Raw genomic sequence first — 22874 nt, 5'->3', positions numbered from 1 at the left:
ACCATACCAGACGCAGAAATAGAAAATATCACCGCTCAACCCCCTTGCATTCGGTCTCTAAAAGAGCACCAAATCCAGTATATGTAAAATTTATACGGGCCTCACAAACTGCTGGCGGTTTCTCTATATTCAAGCAACATGTACAGGGTAGAGGTCGGGTAAATTCATACAAATATTTCGCGGGGCTGAAAGGGCTCTGCCCCCTTAAGTGTCCATTGATGTGGTGGAGGAAAAAGATTCTTGCAATTTCTCTAGAGGCCTTCACTAGCCGTACCCAGGAATTGGCCCTTCTGGGATAATACAAAATTATATTTAGAACCGAAATCTTGTGTAAATTTCCGATAATGGATTCCGATATAGTATAGTGTTGATGAAATAGCAGGTTAATTGGTGGACATTGTGAGCAATTGATGCCCAATTTTGAGTTGATAAAAAACTATCCACTCATTAAATTTCATTTAAGTGAATCGTTCCAGACGTTATTGCATAATTGAGCAACAATAGAGTTTAAGTTTGAGTTTGAAATATCATACGTAGCATACAAACATCTTCATAACTTTCGACATGTAAAAATATTGGTTATACTTTCCTTATAACAACCGTCGTGTGAGATAATTATTGAGTAGGCTTAATACCTAAGTACCTACTTTTACAAAACCATCCAATTTATTAGAAATATTTCCTTTGTTAGAATTTTTCACTCCAGCTTCGATGGTATCTCATAAAAGATTCCAATATCACGGCTCTGTCACAATAATATGAGAAAAAGTGCCAATTTTATCCAACATCTTATTATTACATCCCAATATTATGCGGCGGGGTTCAATATAAGAAAATCCTATGACAATAAAACCTGCTTATCGGTCTTGTTTATGAATTTTTACGCATTTTCGTGATAAGGCCGTCGGCAAAATTACCATTATAACGTATAGGTACCTTATGATTGTTTTTTTGGAGTCTTTTTGTATTTTTTATTTCAACTCCAAATTCGTTAGTTTTACGGGTATCCTGAGAAACCATATCGAAAATACAAACTGAGACATGGATGTACAGAAAAACCAGAAAAAGAGACCAGTGCTGGGAATCAAACCCAGGTCCACATCAATCCGTGCTGCGTGCTATAACCCCTACACCACCGCTGGGTAGGAGTCTGGACACGAATTTCTCCTATGCACACATATCTCAGGTTGCTTTTTTTCACTACGCTACTTAAGCAGCAGCACTAGCGACATCTATGTTTCGCTCTCATCGAGAGACGTCACATTATTTTGGAAGTAACCGCTCACCCAGACAAGAGATGTCGCTACTAAGAAATCAAATTCTGATTGGTTTTTTGGAGTATTTTTGTATTTTTTTTTGACGCAGCACGGATTGCTGAGGACCTGGGTTCGATTGGGTATAGGTACCTACCAAAAGATGCTTCGTATAATTCGGTGCTTTTAATTTTATTTAAGACCTATCACTAGTGAACTACGATAATCGCAGTGAACATTTTATATACATAGTATGCAATATATTTTCTTGTTATATCATCAATATTTTTATATATAAAAAAGTATTTTTGGACTAACAAAATTAATTTCGTACTTACTGCCGTGCTCAAGCTAAAAGGCGGCTAAGTGACAAAATCAAGTTTTGCGATAGAGTCGAAAAACGCGGTAATTATTTTAAATGGATGCTGGGTTAGTTGATATCTTTAATTCATAGACTTAACTAGCATCTATAATTTACCAATATAAACTTGCGTCGATTTGAAAAACACACTGCGTTTTTCAACTCTATCTCCAAATTTGATTTGGTTACTTAGCCGCCTATTAGCTTGAGAACGGCAGCTTACCTACCTATTCTAGGCTTAATTATTAGTTATTAAAAAAAATGAATTATTTCTATGTAAGTACCTACTATGTTATGATTTCACATTACATTGATGATATAGTATTTTTTTATTGTTGTATGTATGTTATATAAAATGATTTTTATTGATATACGACTTGATACCGATTTACTTGGTAAGCATATTTGGTGATCTATTTCATTTTATCTTATTTAAAACCAAAGAACGCATTCATGTAAATCAGTTATCAAGGCCGCCTATGTTTGAAACATAAATGAATACCTACAACAAACTGAGTCCATTGTCTACCCCCAAATTCAGAGCTCACGTAGCATAACCTAAAACAAGTCGAAGACCATTCATACCGATGAATAATTCGATGCGCGGACGCGTGTTAAATATTTCTTTAGAAAGTCTCTATGGGTTTGTCATTCAGTCCACGGAGGAACGTGTGAACATAAACATTACACTGTTTTTGTATGTGTTTAGTCGTAAAAGTGCTATAAATGAGCATGATTTAGACGTGGTTGGTTACGATTCAAAGTAATGCCTTTTGTTACGTTACTTTACCGATTCCTTCCTGCATTTTACTTTGAATTTTGTAAAACATAATTGAGAACAGGTGTGAACAATACCTATCGTTAAAACGGTTTTCTTAAAGCCTTGGCTGTACTGATTGATGATGACACATCAGGGCACAACGAAAACGTTGGAGAAAATGCCAGTTCAATTTTCACGCTAAAAACTAGGCTGCTTTAACGCAATATTGCACAAGACAAATTGTATCCACATTAAATTTTCATATTACGACAGTTGCACAAGCTCTTTAGTAACAGTAGCAATAACGTTTTAAGAAAACACCGGTCCTCGTTTTTCTTTCCCGCCTTTGTTTTGTTTGAGAATAAAATTCCCACGTTCTAGAAGAAATGTACCATTGTCGTAAAGGTCGGTAAGGTTCGACCGATATGGCAATGCCATTGCTTTCCAATGATATCTTAAACATGTTAATTTGTTATAAGTACTATTGATGGAGACATAGTTCAGCGCGCACTTATTGTCATGTCGTTGATTTTTTTTTATTAACTAACCAGCTAATAAATGATTTTATTCACTGTGTGTAAACTCTTGGTTCAAGCTGTAATACTTGTTAGCAGACAGATAATTTTACACAATGCTTGGTATCATTGACACGTAGGTATGTACAATATTTTTTTTTGTTAGAAATTTCCTTTTTACTACTTGTCAATAAGATCACGGCAGTGGCAGTAGGTTAAATTCGACTATATCAAGATTTAATTCAAAGTAACACGGCACGGCAATTTAAATAAATCTAAATTCCAAATGATTAGGTACCCGATATATTATAAAATGAGAAGGAACTTCTATGGAGTACAAAAGAGTGGCCTAAAAAACTCTCTGTAGTTACGAACCTTTAAGTCCAGGTTTTCTTGATGCGGCATATGACGTGTTCTTCTTGAATTAACATCAGCAATGTCAATTACAGCAACTAACATGAGGTGCTGGAGAATTAAATTTATTCTTGCGAAATATAATTTAGTACGTTCCTGCCACAATTGACAGACGACTTTTTACTTTTCAAGAGCTAGTATGCACCGCCACAGAGAAGGCGGGGCGGAGGTTGGATGGGTGGCGAAATATTCCCTATTTTTTTTTTCAAATTAAATTAGTCCACCAAACTACAGTTTCAAACAAAATGTAAGCACCCTTTGTTGATTTCAGCTAAACAAGTAAGTAAAATCAACATCTTGACCCACCTATCAATGACATATAATTATATAATACCGGCGTTGCCCGCGACTTCACTTGTGAAATATACTATTTTACGGGATAAAATATATTCTATGAGTTTATTCATGCTATAAATTATCCGTATTTAAACTTTCGCTTTGATAATTATTAGCCGGATATACGTACCTACCTATAAATACCTAAATAACTACACGCTGCGATACGAAGCTTTTATAGGCTAGGCATCTAATATTTCGGTTCCAGAAATAGCCAACTTATTGAAATAAAATTAAACTGTCAGGCGCAGGATATGCCTGGTGCGATGCAATCTATGGACGAAATAGTACAAGATCTGATTGTTAATATACGTGCGTTATCAAGTTACCATATGGAGACAATTATAGTACCACATGGTGACAATTATAAGTCTGCCACATCTCACCTCGCCAAAAGTGCTCGGCAGACGTCGTTGGAGGTAGTCTTTCAATTCCATTATTTACGTCATGTCGTATCATGTCGAAGTTCGTATCTATCATCCCTCCCACTCTCGTATTAAATAATATAAGCGTCGGCGGGACGGTACGATACATACGAACTTTCGAGAGATATATTTATCACAAGTTTCTATGCGTTATGTGTCAGAAAGTCATTAAGTAACGTTACTTTTTTACAGAATCGTTATCGTTTTTTCGTTATTACTTTTCTTTGTCAGTGCGGCGTCCGTAGAAGTGAAATAGTTTTTCACCGTTTATAATAAATTTTCCGAACAATGGAAAATGGCTCATGCAAATTATTTCCCTTTGTGTGAACACTAATTGTAGCAATTACTTTTTTACCGTCTTTTGAAGACTTCCTTGGCAGAATAATCGAACTTCTGAAGTTTACCTGAAAGAAAATACAAATATCACTGTAAGAGTTCACTAATAGAATGTCTAGATCGTAAAATAAGTACATATCGCGTTAAGACTGCATAGAAAATGTGAAATGTGAAAATAGAAGTCGCTAAATTACTACTTCTTTAACATCGAAGTATGACTGCGTCGTAACGTGACCGTAATATGCAAATTGAAGCGGCAATGGGCGGACTACATCGCTCGAAGAACAGAACCGATGGGGGAGAAACATCCTTGAGCGGCGACCACGCGCCGGAAGACTAAGCGTGACATAGCGAGGGTTGCGGGCAACCGGTTATGCAAGAGGCGAGTGTTCATTGTGGCGTTTTAAGGGGGAGGCATTTGATCTACAGTAGACGTCTTCCGGGTGGTGGTGATGATAATGGAATCTATACACATAAGACACGCTTAAAGGCACGTGTGAACAAAGTTTACTTTACTGGTCACTAGCGGCCCTGAGTAATATAGTGCGGTTCCGTCAAAGCTTCCCTCAAGGGATACAATAAGGTTGAGTTTGTTTATGGGATTCCCTTTTCAACAACGTTATGCGCAGAAGAAATACCCAGAACTTTGTTTAGCATAAGTCCTTTGCCGGTCATGGTGCAAAAGATCTAAAAAGGTTTTTTATTAATTAAAAAATGTTCCTCGCAACTTTCGGGTTATCTGAACATTGTATATTTTTTCTAATTTCCTTCATTTAATTTTTACGCCCTGTTTATCGATTTATTTCTATCAATAGTCGATCTCTTTCAAAGGTAAAACTGATGCCTTTCTGAAAAGTAATATGAAAATGGTATGAGCTGTTTGCAGAATAGTTTTCCGAATAATAGTTCTTACTTTTTGATAAACAAGAGGTATAAAGTGACCTAAATAGTTCGTATTTTGTAAGTGTGATTGGAATAAAAGCCTATCAAGTATTACTAACCAAAACAATATACATAGTAACAAGAGAAGCTCGCATCAAACGCACAAACCTGATTTATTACATTTTGCAAATAGTTTGCAATCAAGAGGCTAATTTTGAGTTACTTACACAAACAATTGCCTAGTTCTAATTAAATTTCCGCTCGGCGTGAACTCAACGTTTTCATTGCTTTTCTGGATATTAATTTTCAAGTAGGGGGCATCTGAGTGTGAAAATTAAATTTTGTAGCCTCCATTAAGTACGAGTCTCTCGGAAGAACACACAAAGGAATTTTATGGCTGTACTAGCTTTTGTAATTCGGTTATCGCGCGCGGTTCTCTCGGGAACTGTGTATTTTTCCGGGATAAAAAGTAGCCTATCTATCTCTGGCTCATAAACTATTTCGATACCAAAAGTCACGTCGATCCGTCGCTCCATTTTGACGTGAAAGACGGACTAACATACAAACACATGCGATTCAGCTACTTAGCTGAAGGCAGCCAACATCGTTTGCGGTCAAGCGCCAATCTCCTTCTAGCATCTCCTTCTACCTCATCCAAGATCTACTCCAAATCCTTTTCTGTGCATGCGACTAGGTTGTGGAATCGGTTGCCGATCACCGTCCGACAATCTTCCTCCGTATTGGGAGGGTGCGAAGTACTAGGTGGGGGTGATGAAATCTATCGCAGCGCTCATGGTGGCCAAAAGTAGAAATGGTTCTGGCTCTGTCATCTGTCATACTCATATGAATCTGTCATTAACAAAGCAATTTGTATAGACTTTAACTACCTAATTTTAGTAATAGATCTGTTTTGTTCTTAATTCCTGTACACCTCGGACATGTCCAGCAACAATTTTCCTTATGAAACAGTTTGTGGTTGAAATTTTATAATGAGTGATACTCACAAAACCGGTCTTCCGATACTCATTTTGATCTGAAAACGATATTTGATTTATGAGAACAATTAAATATACGAACAATTAAATAATTTTACTATTATTCAAAGAAACCAATAAGATAGCTTTATCTTTTCGTTTTACAGTAAAAGTACATGAAGTAAAGAAACCATGACATAACGAAAATAAAACACACTTTTTGATTACATTTTACTTACCTAATTTAATTTAATGACCAAAAATGAACTCAAAACCTTTTGTCCACCGAAATCACGGTATCACAGTAATTTTGTATTATAAATTAATACGTTATAGCTTTGATTTTTGTCACTATATCGCGATGAAATTTCAAAACGTCAGAGCATCAGAGCCAAAAAAGTTGCGGACGCTAGGTGGCGCTGATGTCGTGCACAGAGCCAATACTCGTTCAGGGAGACATTGAAGAAGATGTGGCTCACACTATAGTTCCTTGATTATTTAGTAAGTAATTATCCTTTATACTTGTGTTATTTATGTATTGTATGTAAATGTGTGTATTTATGTATTTTATTGTATATAGTTTGGTAGTTGAGGTTTACATATATGCATTTATATTTATTCCAATGTTTTGCTCTATTTGTCGATCCTTGTTTTTTGATTTCTCCTCTACCACTCAAAGGTTGACTGGCAGAGATCCCTGCAGGGATAAGTCCGCCTTTGTACTTAACACTTTACTTTTACTTATGTAACCTTTTTGTTTTTCCTTTTTGTACAATAAAGAGTATAAACAAACAAACAAACAACAAACACACACACTTTCGCATTTAAGTATAATATAAGTATGGATTTTGTAGGATCGGTACGTTTGTTTTGCAATTTAACTGAAGAAACATATTTTGTACTCATGTCATTTTATGTAAGTAGGTAGGTACCATCGGTTTATATGTACTGACGTAGAATATATGTCAATGGTAGGTACCGAATTAAATAGCCATTGACATATCTGAAAAAAAAAATTAAAATTAGATAAGACTAACAGCTACCACAGAATATATAATAGTACTAGCACCGGTACGAGTTACCCCACCCCTCAAGCGCAGATTGCAGGAAAACCGCAGGAAAGCAGTCGGGTGCGCAACGCGATATATGTTGGCCGCACGACAGTAAGTTCGGGAGCAATTTTGCGAAATGGTAACGGTACCCTACCTACTTCCTTTTTCTAAATAAATAATGATTTCTGAAATGATCGCGATTAATACATGACATACCTACCTACCCAACAATTCGTTTAAGTTTGTAGTTTAAGTTGTAGTCGTATATCTATTGTAATTGAAAATAATAATGCTTAAATACACATACAGACACATTTTAATTCGGTTTAAATAAATAGGTAAGATTATCGATTACATTGATTTGCACTATCTAAGCCACACCTATTATATATATGTCATTGGTAGCACTTATTAGGGTTTTGCTGCGATAGTCAACCCTGTGTGTCTTACGCACACATTGACGCGTGTACAGACGTCGTCGTACCTATGTAGATTCAAGAACGCGTATTTTGTACGGCGTGGCCGCCGTGTGCGGTTACGCGCGACTCCGTTCGCGTAGTAGTATTTGTTTATAGCTACCCCGCGGAAACTATGCAATTTTCTGGGATAAAAACTATCCTGTGTCCTTTCTGGGGACTCAAACTATCTGTATGTTACCGAATTTCATCTAAATCGGTTCAGCGCTTTAGACGTGATTGAGTATAAAATATCAGAACATCCAAAGATCTTCACAAACTTTCTCATTTATAATATAACTAGCTTTTGCCCGCGGCTTCGCCCGCGTGGAATTCGGTTATCGCGCGCTGTTCCCTCGGGATAAAAGTAGCCTTTGTGCCTGGCCCATAAACTATCTATATGCCAAAAATCATGACGATCCGTCGCTCCGTTTCGACGTGAAAGATGGACAAACATACACACAAACACACGCAATTTCGCATTTATAATAATAAGTATGGATTAAGTAGGAATTAGTAGGATAGTGGGATTTATAGTATGTTATGCTTACGAGTATGTCCAACATGGCATTTAAACTCATTCCATATAACTAGGTACTTACATATAGTAAGAGCCTTAATCACTACAAGGTAAGTTTTTGTTATTTTATGTGACAAATATCTAAATGGCATTTGTGAGGGTGTCATAGACGTCGGTAACATAATTTGATTTGAATCAAAAATGAAAATTTGTCTCTTACTTTATGCGTCACAAATTTGCGTCCTCGAATATCATATTCCGCCATAACAATATTACCTCACTTGCAAATTTTTCAATTCTGACAACTTCGGAGGCGTAATCTAATAAAAGTGGAAGGAATCTCATTAGACTACTGAAGGCCGAAAAGAGGTTGGCGTGGATTTATTGTTACGTCATTATAATGTGAGACTTTTCCCGAAAATCTGACAGCGTGTGAGACGAAGTTTTCTTTGATGTAATTATTTAAGAAGCAGTGGTGTTTTTCTTGTGAAACATACTTAAACTCGCTCCGTAGCGTTAAGGCCACCTATAGCTTACCTTGTAATTTTCACTACCTGTTTTCTGTATCACTTAATATTTTGGTATACTATAAAGAGACATTGTATTGTACTTTATTGTAAAACAGCTGGCTGAACTGTAAGAACGTTAAAATAAGATATTGTACAGTAATTTACTTGCGAAAATACATCTAAGTTAAACTTACAATTAGGTAACCGAGAAGCGTAAATGAATTATGAAATTGTTATTTCATTAAACACGCAAAGTGCATTTTTCTGGCAGTAAATCCATTTAAAGTTCAAGTCAGACTGTATAAAGAAAATATAATACAAATATAATAAAATAGAGTTTAAGTAAGAACGAAGCTTACTCAAGTTAATATCCAAAAACAAAAATACTCTTTTATTACTCGTAAGTGTAAGAAAAAGCAGTTTATTATTTATTTATTTGTTTTTAGTTTATTAGATCTGGGTGATTTTTGGTTATAAATTAGGTAGGTAGGCACCCAACTTTGTTCTTATTACTTCTGAGTCACTCATTATTATCATCATCATGAAACTAAATAGTACATTATTTATGTGACTAGTTATCACACTATTTTCACTTGAAATTCTCACCTGACTTGTAAGCGATGTATCGCTTATAAGTAAATTGTGACCGTGTTGCGTATTTTTTTTTGTTTTCTATTAAGTATTTTGTATAATAATGTCACAAATAAGTGTTTTTTCTTTTTTTCTTCTAATACTTTAGGTACTTCTCACACAGTTCAATATAATTTTTATACGGGCACGTAGAGTTAGATCTCATAGTTTTTTCTACGATATAATTTACACACAAGATAGACCTAACCTAACCTAACCTAACTATTTAACACCGACCCAAAATTCCAATGCTTCCAGAACACTTCTCGATTACCAAACCTATCTTCAACGCAATCTCCACCTTGTAACAATGTCCAAGGACATTAATTTGAAAGGGAAGTATTTGGATAGTAACTGTAGGTATAGTGATGGAGATTATAGACAGGCCTCGAGGGTACTTAGAGCTGAGTGGATCCTAGTGGACGTTTGTGAACGTCTCGGGATCCAATCAATCGGTGGCTTGACTAAACATTCTATAGTCAGCATTGCGTCACACCGACACTTCAAAGAGTTTGAGAATAATAGTAATTTTATTCATTTGGATAATTTAGATCCATGGCCAACTATAATCAATGAATGAGAGCAATATGTGATTTAGGTACTCTTAAGTTCGTAAGAATTGTTTTATACTTGACTTTTATTAAAGTTCGGTAATGTGTAGAGCTGTTTTTTAATTCTTTAATTAGTATTTACTGTTGATACTGGCAAACCTACTCGTATAATTTTGGGTTTGAAGATAGTAAAATATTATTATCTTCAAAGGTTTTTTGCTTTCGTGTAGAAGTGTAGTCGTTATTGTCTATTAGGTACGAGTAGATATCGTAATGAACTCTCATTTGCACACTCGGGGAATACTTCTTTTTTGTCGAACCCATTAACTTTTAATGACCAACCACGAGATAACTAGATACTAGGTCGTTTAAGTTTTACTTAGCTTAGTTACTGCCAAGTCACAAATATCACGAATGATCGTTTCTTAGACTAGGTATTTACTTTATTAAAAAAATTCTGTATTAAACATTATGTGGGAGTATAAATTTTATTTAAACAAACGCATAATAGAAAAGGTACAATTGAAGTACTTATACTAAACATTCCTATACATTACAATAATTTTTGTACTAAACTATCCTAAAAAAATAATGTTAAAATGTTCTTCATTCTTTGCAATTAAATGATGTAGGTAATAGAATTGTAATTTAGCAATACAATAAAAATTGACCCACTAACAATTCCTTCCATTAACCAAATCATCTAACTTCGAATGAGCTCCTTACAAGTTCAGCATCCTTCTAACAGATCTCTCCCGCAAAAGACAGCAGAGTCTGTATTATTTTTATAACTTCAATAGAATAAAATAAAGAAAATAATCATTATTCTGTGCGTTGCACGAGTAATTAGGCAAATACATAAAAATAACTGTAGTAAGTTTTTGTAAAAAAAAAACATTTTCAATGCAAATGAATCACTCCGATATTGGCGATCGCGGCATGCGACCGCGACCCACGACTGTGACCTACTGCACTTATAGGTAGAGTCATTCATGATGACGCGTGCCGTGGTTCTTATTACAATGTCAGTAATGTCTAATTTTGTCAAAATTACGCGTCTTCGTAATTTTGACTAGGTATAGCATGTACTTAGTCGCGCGACGACGCAGCCGCTTGCATCCGTCAATGCATCATAATCTATGTGGCACTGCAGTGCAGTTAGTTGATCAGCGGACCCGGTCGCAGTCGTGTGTCGCGTCCGCGTCACCGGTCGCGGTTGCCAACATTGGTGTGCATAAATGATATTGTACCAGATAACTCACGTCTTAAATCGAGTATAGCTCGACATGTTTCGGGCTAATTCGGTGTACTACTTTAAGATTTTTTAGTAGACTTTTTGATAACTGTACTTACAATGCCATCCAAACTGCATATCCATACCAAGGGAGATTCAAGTCATATAAGATGTTAAACATCATCATTAATGTCAAAGGTAAATTTCAACCTGCTCAATATAAAGTCACGTTCACACTTAATGTAAGCAAAAGCCGTATGATTGAAACTGGGAGCGCACAAATCCCTCAGGTAACGTCGTTCAGTCCCGTGGGCCCCAGAACGTCCAAATTGGGCCGATGTGCAGCCACTTGGTAAATTAGTACGTAATCTGTGAGGTAATCTATAATTAGAAGACATTTCGTCCTAATATTAACCTCTTTGTCATAAATTCGATAGATACTTAAGCAGCATTAAATTGTAGAGAGAGATATCGCAAGGAGCAATCAAGGTTACCACGAAATTCTGAAAATATATACATAGATCTTATTACTGCCGGTATACATATGTTTGTTATACAAATTATTGTATATATTGATTAGTTTAACAAGAAAATCCCACGATCAGATGGAGGGCGTCCTAAAGAAAGGTCAACTCAGGAGTACCCGAAACCTGCGAGCTCATATGAAAAGACTAATGAGTGTTGAGGAAGCGAAAGATGTAGTATGTCAGTACCATAGCAGGTGGTAATAAAGTCTCTACCTAACCCTTGTATGCTGATTAGTTTCACTGCTCCGAAATTACCTCTTGTAGATTATTTCAACATGTAAATAAATAAATATCATGGGACACTTGACACCAATTGACCTAGTCGCAAACTAAGCAAGCTTGTACTATGGATATTTACTAGGCAACGGATAAACATACTTATATACTTAAATACATATTAAACTTACAAGACCCGAGAACAAATATTCGTATTATTCATACAACTATCTGCCCCGACCGGGAATCAAATCCGGGACCTTAAGCTTCGTAGTCAGGTTCTCTAACCACTTGGCCATACGGTCGTCTAAACATGTACACTCATGTTTATGCGTTTTTCAAACGTCAATCACCGAACATTCTATCTAACAAGCTGTTTGATTAAACTAAACTTAGACACCAACTGCAATCCAGGTCTTTCATTCAAATTGCAGTTGGTGTTTAAGTTCTGTCCAGGGGCTAATACGAATATTTCGTATTTCCTCAGAGAGACGACGACGATTTCTAGAGCCGCAGTAGAAACAAGTTTTATCTCATCGGAAAAAGCAATTCTAGGCGCGGTTTTCTGCTCCAAATTGGCCTCAACCTCTCTTGCATCTAATAATAATATTCAGATGAAGTTATGTAAATATTGACTTAGAAGAATTTTCACTTCCTGAGGGCATTCTCTTTTATTAAACTCGACAAAGACGGGAACGGTTTCTTTTTATATAAAAACAATACTATACTTTATTTTTCAGTTCCCACTGTCTGTGTAGATAGAACAGCGAAAAACGTTTGTTTAGATTAGGAATGCTCTAAACAATTATAGAGCAGTAAATTGTAAACCGACAGTGACCGTAAAACTGCAATGGTTCTAAAACCACCTATTGAAAATTGAATTATGACGCAGTGTTGACCCGAATCGATAGTAAAATAAATTTATGCTGAGTTGAATCATTTAAACGGATTAAACTGTCGTTATCTTTACCATAACTACCTTTCAAACAGCCTATAAAACAGTGCAAAAACAAGCTAAGTCTCTTAACGAGTGGAATGTCTAATATCCTTCCGCGTCCTACGGAGTGGTTTTGCTGTGTCTGTGTAATCCATAAAGCAGGCAATATCAACAGAACAAAGTAGTCGTTCAGCTACAATCTGGTCATTTATAGCACGAGATGAAACAAGGTGGCCTTTTAGGGTAGACTTTAATTTTATCGACATCGATAATGACCGGCTCGTGGCATTAGGCTACGATAATCCCGGCGTAATAGGTGGCAGAGCGTATTTATAAAGAAAGTTGTTTTACTAACGCTCTCGTTTATAGCAGCTTCTGAAAGCATTTACAGTAATGTTGTCGTTTCACGTTATGAGCACTTTACAACTGTTTTGATGGATAAATATAAAAATTATCTTTTCATCGATCTGTCTAAGAATAATATTCATATTTAATTGAATCCTTTGTAATATCATTAAAATTTTAACGTATCTACCTTTTCAATATCAATCACTTATAGGTAGGTGATGTTACGAAACTGCATTTTTGAAGCTAACAAAAGTCCTTAAAAGACTACGCACCATCACGATAAGGTGAATTGCATACCTGTTTGCCGGCTCTAATATATAAAAAAGTATTTTTAATCTATGTAATAAATACCTACAAAATAATATAATGTGTGTCAATTCTTACAGTTTCTGCTCTTTTAGTATGCGATGGCAAATGCTATGATTTTGACACAAAACTTAAAGACCTCTATGATGTGCTTAAATGACAGTTTTTCATGCAAAAATGTCATTTTTCATAAATGTTAATTGAACGATTTCTTTAGTTTTTGTAGTACCTAACACAGTTACTGTCTTAGCTTTGTCATTATTATTACGTTTCGTGAAAATAATCGTTCGTCACCATAATCAGCTGGTATATATTATGTGGTATGTTAAAAATAAATAAACAAGAATGGATCCTACTTGACCACAACTGTCGATGTCAATCATATAGTCATAGTTTCATAAAACTATCGATACCATGTACATCACTACCCCATGCCGCAGTGTCGAAAGGGTGCAGTGCTTCAGTAGCGGGCGACGCGCTGACATCTGACTCGAGACCGGTCAACGACCCGCGCTATCTTGATAAAACAAAAGGACGTATGTGCTTCAAACTTGTTGTAGACATACGACCATTTGGATCAGCACTGCTCTGTATCCACACTTGACCTGATGTATTAGCTTTATGACTAGCGTGGCTTGTGGGAAATAAGAGATTATCAACTAATTTTTAATTTAGAAGTTTTCTAATAAGTGGTCATGTCAATATTCCCAGAGCAAAGTTTTGCCGTCATTTTGGTTGTATTACCTTTTCAATGCCTTTAATTATAACTACTGTGCCAAGTCAAAAAGTATAAATGAAATACGCCGCGGCAATGCCTAGTCCACTTCAGATACTTAGGCCATTTAGAGTTACAAATGAAGTAGATTTAATGACTTAGCAAAACATATTAACTATCTCTTGAAACAGTTAAGGTATTTATAAGTAAATAGGTAAGGTATTTATACCTAAATACGTAACAAATACCTTAATTTAACTTGAAGTAGACTTAATATAGTTAAACACACTTTGATTAAGTATTTTACACTCACATAAAATAAAAGTAATTAGTTGGAATATCTCAGGTTTTCAGTATATTCATCCACACCTGGTAAATCTACCAAAATACGACAGAAACGAAGGGTAATCTGAATCATTCAGCTCTATCATGAGTAATACTTTTTTTTTTCTAAAATAAAACAAATACACTTCCTGAAAAATCTACCTGCCCTATCATGTTTTAGTTATTATAAGTAAGTATAGCATACGAAAGCGAGTATACTCGGACATGCTGTGCTGATGCCAGACGGATAGGTATTTTATAATAACTTTGTGTAATTAGGTATAAGTATTACGTCTTGTAGATCTGAATTTAAAAAGGATTCGTTACTATGGCTTCTCCTAAAGCCTTTCTGATGTGTCAGGACGAAGATAAATAGCTCTATGCCTTTGCCTACAGCCTTGTAAGCGGAGTAACATATCTTTTGCATTTATTTTTTAAGCAAGTCGGTACGATGCCAATATTGACTTTGATTTATGTGTCTTCTTTAATATGGAATGATTTACAGTTTGGCTAGTGTATTTGTACAAGATATCGAGAGGTTATCCTGATAAAAGTATAATAAACTAATAATAAATTTTTAACAAATCCTCCTGTCGATAATCCCATACAATGCATATTGGGAAACATAGAGGTAATGGACGGGAAGGAAGTCCTCAAAACTGTATAGGGGATAAGGCTTCTTTGGCTGTCACACCATTGCTGATATTTTAAACTTTGCAGGCAAATTTACGAGTACGAATTATACTAAAGGATAGGACAACAAAGTATAAGTAGGTACATAATCATCACTACCCAGTAACAACAATTTAAATACATTTCCGAGACCTTTTGTAAAATACGGACAATGGAATTTGAAATATTTCTGCCATATTTATCACCGGAATATAAACATACGTGTTATGACTTTTGCATTACCATTCAATCTGATCTCAACCTCTGGAGAGAACATTGTTTATAAATCACCAACCATAACGTAAACTTTTATAATCGCATATCAAGTTCACAAACAGCTTTAGTACCTAATATGTCAATTCCATAAGAGAATTCCTGAACTAAATCCAAACGCCCCTTTGGATGATTTCCCAGGAGGGGGCATGCGAATTGCCATGATATTCAACAAGTTTTGTATAATGTTGTCCGTTTTTTACACTTATTTACACTTAATGCTATTGTTTTTAGGGTCAAATATCTGGTCAATACGAATAGAAAAGGTGTGCACGCAGCACAGGCACTGCTGTTTGGAGGCAACTAATGGATCGATTTGAAACTATTTTTTTTTCTTTCGTATGAAATGCTTTCAAATAGGTCCCATAAGCACCAAATCAGGATCTGATGATGGAATCTTAAGGAAATCGAGGGAACTCTTCAAATATTGTAGGGACACCTATGGTAAATTGGATATATTTAGTAGTAACTCGTGCATTTGGTCTTGAAAATCATTATTTTGGTGAAGTGGAACTGATGATGAAGACCACAGTTGACCATCGGAGTTACTACTCAATAACAAGTATTTTACGGGTTGAATTTCGATTACTTTAACACAGTTGCTAAGCAATTTATGCTCCTCGTAATGCATATGGTGAAATGGAACGGGTGGTGAAGCACCAGGACTCCTCAATAATGAACATCGCTACATCGGAAAAAGCAATATTTCGTAAAAGTTGACGAGCAGTTGATATTAAACTATTGTATCTTTGATTATTTAAACTAAAAACCGTGAAAAAAAAATTGTAACAAAAAATTAACCGACTACAAAAACCACATAAATATTTGTCAACCAGTCTGAAGTCGGTGCCTAAACACGAGCCTGCAGGAGTGATTGAAGCCCAATATATAGTGCGTAGGTGAGGTAGACGAATATGTCCACTCCTGCTGGCTCGTGCTGAGGCACCGACTTCAGACTGGTACCTACAAAATTATTTTCATGGTTTTTGTAGTCGGTTCAATTATTTGTTATTTTTTTTTAATGATTTAAGTTCGGGTTTTATTCCGCGTGCCATGATTTTAGAGGGGCCGAATTTAATCGTAGAATTAGTAATGACCGTGATAGTTTAAAACGTTGTGTTGTAATAGTACATTGTGTCTTAAGGGCGGTAAACAAGGAATTACGAACGAGAGCCTATTAGAAGCCCGAAGTCGAAGACTGAGGGCTTTAATGAGTCGATGTTCGTAATTCTAGTACCGCCCGTGCGACATGCAACGTTTTTCATCACATTTGCAAGTAAAATTGTATATTTGTAAAAGAAAAACTAATATTTTTTTCAAAAATTGCCGATACCGCTGACTACGCTCTTGGCAGCGCCAGCCTCCGCGCCGCCCTCCCCAGCCTGACCATGCGCCCGACGTGCGCGCGCCGCGCTCCTGCACACCAGCACGAGCAGCACGCCATGCAGTATCACACTCATTTACCGGCCTTGGGCTTCATGACAACAAAATTAGTACGGGCAATGACTCATTTATCGACCACGGATTTCATGACAAGCACATTAAGGTCGAGGGTTTTATTTGGGGGGTTGCAACCAAGGTAGCATGCATGTTACGACACTGTTTACGAGCAAGTGTGATGAAAATATTTTAGCATAAATAAGTATAATTTATCCCGAACAGAAGTCGTTAACGTGACCTTAATTAATTTGAACTGTTGTCGAAAATTCGGTTCACTTGGCCACGTGCAAATAACTCGGTCGAGACAAGCGTAGTAACGAAATTGAAATTTAATTTAATTCAAATATTTTAATAGCTAGCGGAAATAATGAGCGTCGAGAGTACAAAGAGGCTTCCTTTAATTTGCAATTTTGTATATTTTAAACTATAGTTGCAACGTTTAAATAGTAGGTTATTTTGCTCAAGCTTAGCTACTCTAGTTTCTAGTCTAGGTTAATATTTAGGCCTCTTGTACACACACGGTTTATAGCCGTGAAAATCTACGGTTAATTCGCCGCGTGTAGGCACGGTCGTCAGTGTTGTATGGATCACTATGAAAGCTTGTAGACGTGCACGGTGGCGCCACGGCATCGCGTGATTTTGCCGTGTCATGGCTTGTACACGTTTACGGCTAACACGCCGTACGGTTGAACAACCGTGTGTGTACAAGAGGCCTTACGCTATGTATTAAATTGCCACATGTTCCATTCCATTTTACGTTTTTCATCACACTTGCTCGTAAACAGTGGCTACCTTGATTGCAACCCCCCAAATAAAACCCTCGACCTTAATGTGCTTGTCATGAAACCCGTGGTCGGTAAATAAGTCATTGCGCGTACAAATTTTGTTGTCATGAAGCCCAAGGTCGGTAAATGAGTCATTGCCCGTACTAATTTTCTTGTCATGATGCCCAAGGTCGGTAAATGAGTCATCGCCCGTACTGATGGTGCTGCGCGCGCAGCTGCGCATGGCGTAGCAGCAGGACCACATGCACACGCGGCTCAGGCACATGCTGAGGCAGGGGGAGGGCGGCGCTGCCAAGAGCGCAGCCTAAAGTATCGCCAATATTTGGAACAATTATATTTTTTCTTTTAGAAATATTAAATTTTACTCGCAAATGTGATGAAAAACATTGTATGTCGCCCGGGCGGTACTAGAATTATGAACATCGACTCATTAAAGCCCTCAGTCTTCGACTTAGGGCTTCTAATAGACTCTCGTTCCTAATTCCTTATTTACCGCCCTTAAGACACAATGTACTATTAAACACGTTTCAGTCATCACGAGTTAGCTATTTTAGGTTAACTAAGAATTATTAAGAAGACACGCTCAGAGACTTTAAATGACGGAGTTCAGTCGGCTACTTTGTACATAAATATTAATATGTACTAAAATGATTTTCTCATAAATATAAGAATTAGTCAAGCAAGACACACTGGAAAAATTCAGTTTCTATTATTTTGTCACATGTTGCTATTGCGTCGATATGGTTTAACTACTTGCGAAGAATTTAAGGGTCTGCGAGCGTTTACCGGTTAAAAAATACAGCCATGTCATAAGCGGACGGAAAGATAGAGGTGCCTTGGTAAGTTTTCCGGAACTATAAATATTTATTGTGACGTTTGTTATCATTATCACTATAATTTATGTTATGTTCTACCGCTTGCTATACCTTTCAACTTTCGTCATGTCAACTTATTAACAATCTCAATCACTAGTATGTATGTATAATGAACCATTTCATTCCCTATTATTTCTACACCGTCCAACATCAATTAAATGCTGGTTACTAATTAATTTGGCTCAGACGCAGAATTGACTTATGTCAGTGCCTTGTTTAAAAGTATTGGTCGTAAAACACCATCTCGCTTTTTAATTTTCAACCGTAAATAGCCGTATTTATGGATGCAATTGGAAAATTGTTGTCCGTTTATTTTATAAAGGGGTATATATAACAATAGTTAAGTAAGAGTTAAATAAGGTCAGCACATCCGTTGAGCCAGACGTGAAATGAATGCGGGGTTTATTATTCGTAGATTGTAGATTGAGATATTAATTATCTTTAGTTCTTTTTTTAAAATTTTAGTCTGCATTTTTATGCAATAAGCTTGTGGATTTTAACCCAACGTCATAAGTTAAATACGTGACGTTTATATTTTTGTATTAATCTAAATATACATCCTGTAATGCATAATAACATAACCTGCGCTGTGTATGTGGTTTATCGTGGATATAGTTATCCTTTTGTAAATTGAATAAATTTCACTTTCTTAAATATGTACTTAATCCCTTCTAAGTTAGTTGACAGAGTGATCGCGACCGTTGGTTGAAGGTCAGTAATTAACCATTATGAAGACTTTCTGAAACTCGTTAAGAAAAAGAAGAAAAAAATTAAGAAGAACATTTATTTTTATTTTTTATTATAATATTTTTCACCTATGATGAGTTCTGTGACGTTTCGAGTTTGACGTTATTAGAGATGTACCATTTATCGAGTGAACTATCGATTTTTCTAAGATTTATTAGTGCCTGTTTTTGAAGAAGTTGCATTATATTTTCAAAAAAATATTTTTCCAGTTTTCCGCCCACCGGGCCACCTTCGTTCTCGCTCGAAATAACCCCTCAAACGAATTACAACCTCCCGACTCCGGGAGTTCAAAATGATCTATTAAGACCGTTTCGGCATTTTGCCAAAATACAACAACAAACTTAACGAGAAACAGTAACAAAAGTCAACAACAATAATAACAGAAATTAACAAAAACAAAAAACAATCCAAAGAAAATGAAACGGAAACTCAACTAGTTTACAAGGCAGACGCACTCGTACTGACAGTGATACTGACAAGCACTGGCACAAAATGGCTGCGGCCGTGTTCCAAAGAGCCGCGTTTACAGAATCTGGCAAGTTTTGTTTAAAAATTTAAATTATCTTAGTGTTCATTGTTATTGAATAATGAACCGCGGCAATTGCCGATATTGTTGTGTCACGTCACTACTCTGTTCCGTTTCACACATTGCGACATTATAAAAAATAAATATTTTTCTATCGTATTCGATGGAGTCTATTTAATGGACACTGATATTGCTTTATACTTTTAAAAAGTACAGTTTTACATTTTTATTATTATTTTGCTTTAAAATAGAAATTATTTAAAAAAATATTTTGCGAGCATAGTATGCGTAATTCGGAAAATTTTCAAGTGTCACAGAACTCATCATAGGTGAAAAATACAATAGTTTTACTCGGCAGCTTCTTCAAAACAATTCTGGACGGAAATGACGAGGGGAAGAGACGAAGAGATCGATCAGATACGAGTATAAGGAAGAAAGTCAGCGTCGCGTCGTATAAAGAGGTCAAGACGATGGCTCAAAGGAGGTATGAGTGGAAGATACTCTACCGACAATTGTCTCTTATTTAAATTAAAGAATAAGTAAAATTGTTTTTTTTTTTAAATAAGTACAAAAAGATTCCAAAAAAAAAACTTAATTGATTTCTTAATAACGACATCTCTTGTCCGGGTGAGCGGTTAGTTCCAATGGGGTGCTGAAAGTTTCTCGATGAGTGACTAAATAAGAAAAATAAACAAGCTGAGATATGTGGTGCATAGGAGAAATTCGTGTCTGTATCACTGTCCACTGGTGGTATAGTGGTATAGCACCTGGCACAGAATGCCGAGGACCTGGCTTCGATTCCCAGCACTGGTCTTATTTTTCTGGTTTTTCTATGCATCTATATTTCAGTTTGTATTTTCGGTTAAAGAATAAGCTTTTTTATTGCTGGTTTTAGTTTGGTTTGGTGGATTTTAGTGCTGGAGTCAGAAATTCATAGTTGGCAATAGACATCACTGCTGCCCATTTTTACACCAAGTCCTTTGGTCGCCTTTAAAAACATCCGTGGCAAGAGATGGGTCTATCCTATTCTAAAACTGAGCATGGATGGACTATGAACCTGTTTACAGACGTACCTATTGTAAAGGGTAAGTTATTCCTTCAGAAAAGTAACTTTTCCTCCCTGACGAGAGGGAGCAAAGTGCAACTTTTCTGTTCAAGGCTTTTCTAAGTGTTTTATTGCAAATGCTATTTTTTGAAGTTGATAATTGTAAAGCCACGCCATTTTCTATGCTGGTTGTTCTTTAATAATATTAAGAATTATTTTTTTCAAGTTTATTAATGCTCGGTGTGAAAAGTTGTATGAGCCACTCGGGAGCAAAATTATTTTCATCTTGGGCGTTAACACTTGAATCCCTCATTACGCTCAGGATTCTATTGTAGAATCCTTCGCTACATTCTGGATTCAATTTACGCCCTCGCCGTAAATACACCATTATGCTCCCTTGTGACACAAATAACTATTTCACTTCTCATACTCGTAAAGTTGGTATTTATGCTGAATCTAGGCGACATAAAATATTTTTTATGCTCTAGTGCATAAAGTAAAATCTTCGTCTAAGACTAAGCTAATCAGTCACAAACAAAAAAGTTTCTACACATTTTTTTAACAATCCTTATTTTACATAAAACTAAAAATCGATCAAATCAATCAAAATAAATCAATGTAATTAAAAAAATTATAATTATACCGCGTATATATGTAATATGAGCAAAAAATTAAAACATAGATCATATACTCCTTAAGCTGAACAACATTAGTTCAGCGACTTTTTAAAAATAATTAGTTTTTAAATTTTTATTACACTTTTAAATTTATTCAAAGAAGCAATGTAAAGCGAAATTCTCCAATATTTGCAGTTTGTAGCGTGACGTGCGACGTCAGTTATGTTCTAGGATGGCGTACATTGATAGCAGTATTTAATTTGTATGAAAAATTGAAAATTGAAAGACTCCATTATTCTGAAAAGTCGCTGAACAATTGAGGACGATCTATGTTTTAATTTTTGCTCGTATTACAGGTCACACCCGGTATAGCAATGCATGAAAATAAAAAGTACCTAGTAAGTGAATAAATTGTTTCCACTGTTGCTATTTAATTTCCTTTCAATCGCAGTGAAAGGCAGTGTTAAACTCGAGCATTAAACCCATTTTCCCCTCGACGTGTCTATCCACCCTCGCCGTACGGGCTCAGGTCGCTATATGAACGTCTCGGGCAAAATAGCTCGTTTTATGCTCTTGTTGTACAATCTACTATTAATGGTCGAGATCTGGTTTCACTTAACAAATAAAACTTATAGTTGATTTATTATGGTATCTCAAAGCCAAAATTTTACCAATCTCCGAATCAGAATTGAAATGGATTGTGCTTTAAGTATTAGTGTTACAGATACCGTACTGCATAATAATAGTGCCATAAATTAATGAAATTAGTGAGTTAAATTAGAACCTAAGGGAATCCGTTGGGTTTGCGTTAATCCGGTCAATCAAATCGAAAGCCTTCCTAAAGCCCATACGGGAGATCTCATTTAAGTCAGGTCAAGTGATGATTGGCTAGATTTTCAAGAAAATTTCCTTCGCCTCCACTTACGCCTGTAATCCGGCCAGACGGTGATAGACTGCCCGTTTATGAGTCAGCAAGTTCAACTTTTGACCTTAAGAATACACAAAACACCTTGTACTCGTACCAAACATAACACTCTTATAGCTTTAGATATAGGGTCAAGATTGTACAACATTGTAGTAAACGCCATTGCTAGTTCGAAACCTAAAGGTGTAGGGTCGTCGTATTCAAATTGGGCTCGAAGAATTGTTATTTGATGTACGAGTACGTATGCGTTGTACGGAACAATCCTTATAATGTTACCCTGTAAAATTTGTCGGTTTTCCTACTATCATTACCACTATCCTTGTAGTGAAATTACACTCGATTTTCTACACTATGCCCGAAACCTTGAGTTTTCATAACGAGTTTCACGT

At 36.0% G+C, this 22874-nt stretch overlaps 1 protein-coding gene across 5 annotated transcripts in view; it reads right to left on the bottom strand.

Annotated features, from left to right (window-relative positions):
* RapGAP1 (Rap GTPase activating protein 1) overlaps positions 1 to 22874 on the bottom strand; it is a 365817-nt gene that overhangs the window by 303450 nt on the left and 39493 nt on the right. Inside the window, exon 1 of one of the 5 annotated variants that reach the window (XM_074105809.1) lies at positions 3265 to 3364. The exons of the other annotated variants lie outside the window; for them this stretch is intronic. The gene's annotated coding sequence lies outside the window, so the exon portion shown is untranslated. Of the gene's footprint in view, positions 1 to 3264; positions 3365 to 22874 lie in introns of those variants that run through there. 5 annotated transcript variants of the gene reach the window in all.

Source organism: Choristoneura fumiferana, chromosome 23 (genome assembly GCF_025370935.1).
Source record: "Choristoneura fumiferana chromosome 23, NRCan_CFum_1, whole genome shotgun sequence".
In the NCBI taxonomy this organism is placed as follows: Eukaryota; Metazoa; Arthropoda; class Insecta; order Lepidoptera; family Tortricidae; genus Choristoneura; species Choristoneura fumiferana.
Note: the sequence above shows the minus strand (reverse complement) of the source record. Positions and strands in the feature narration are given on the sequence as shown.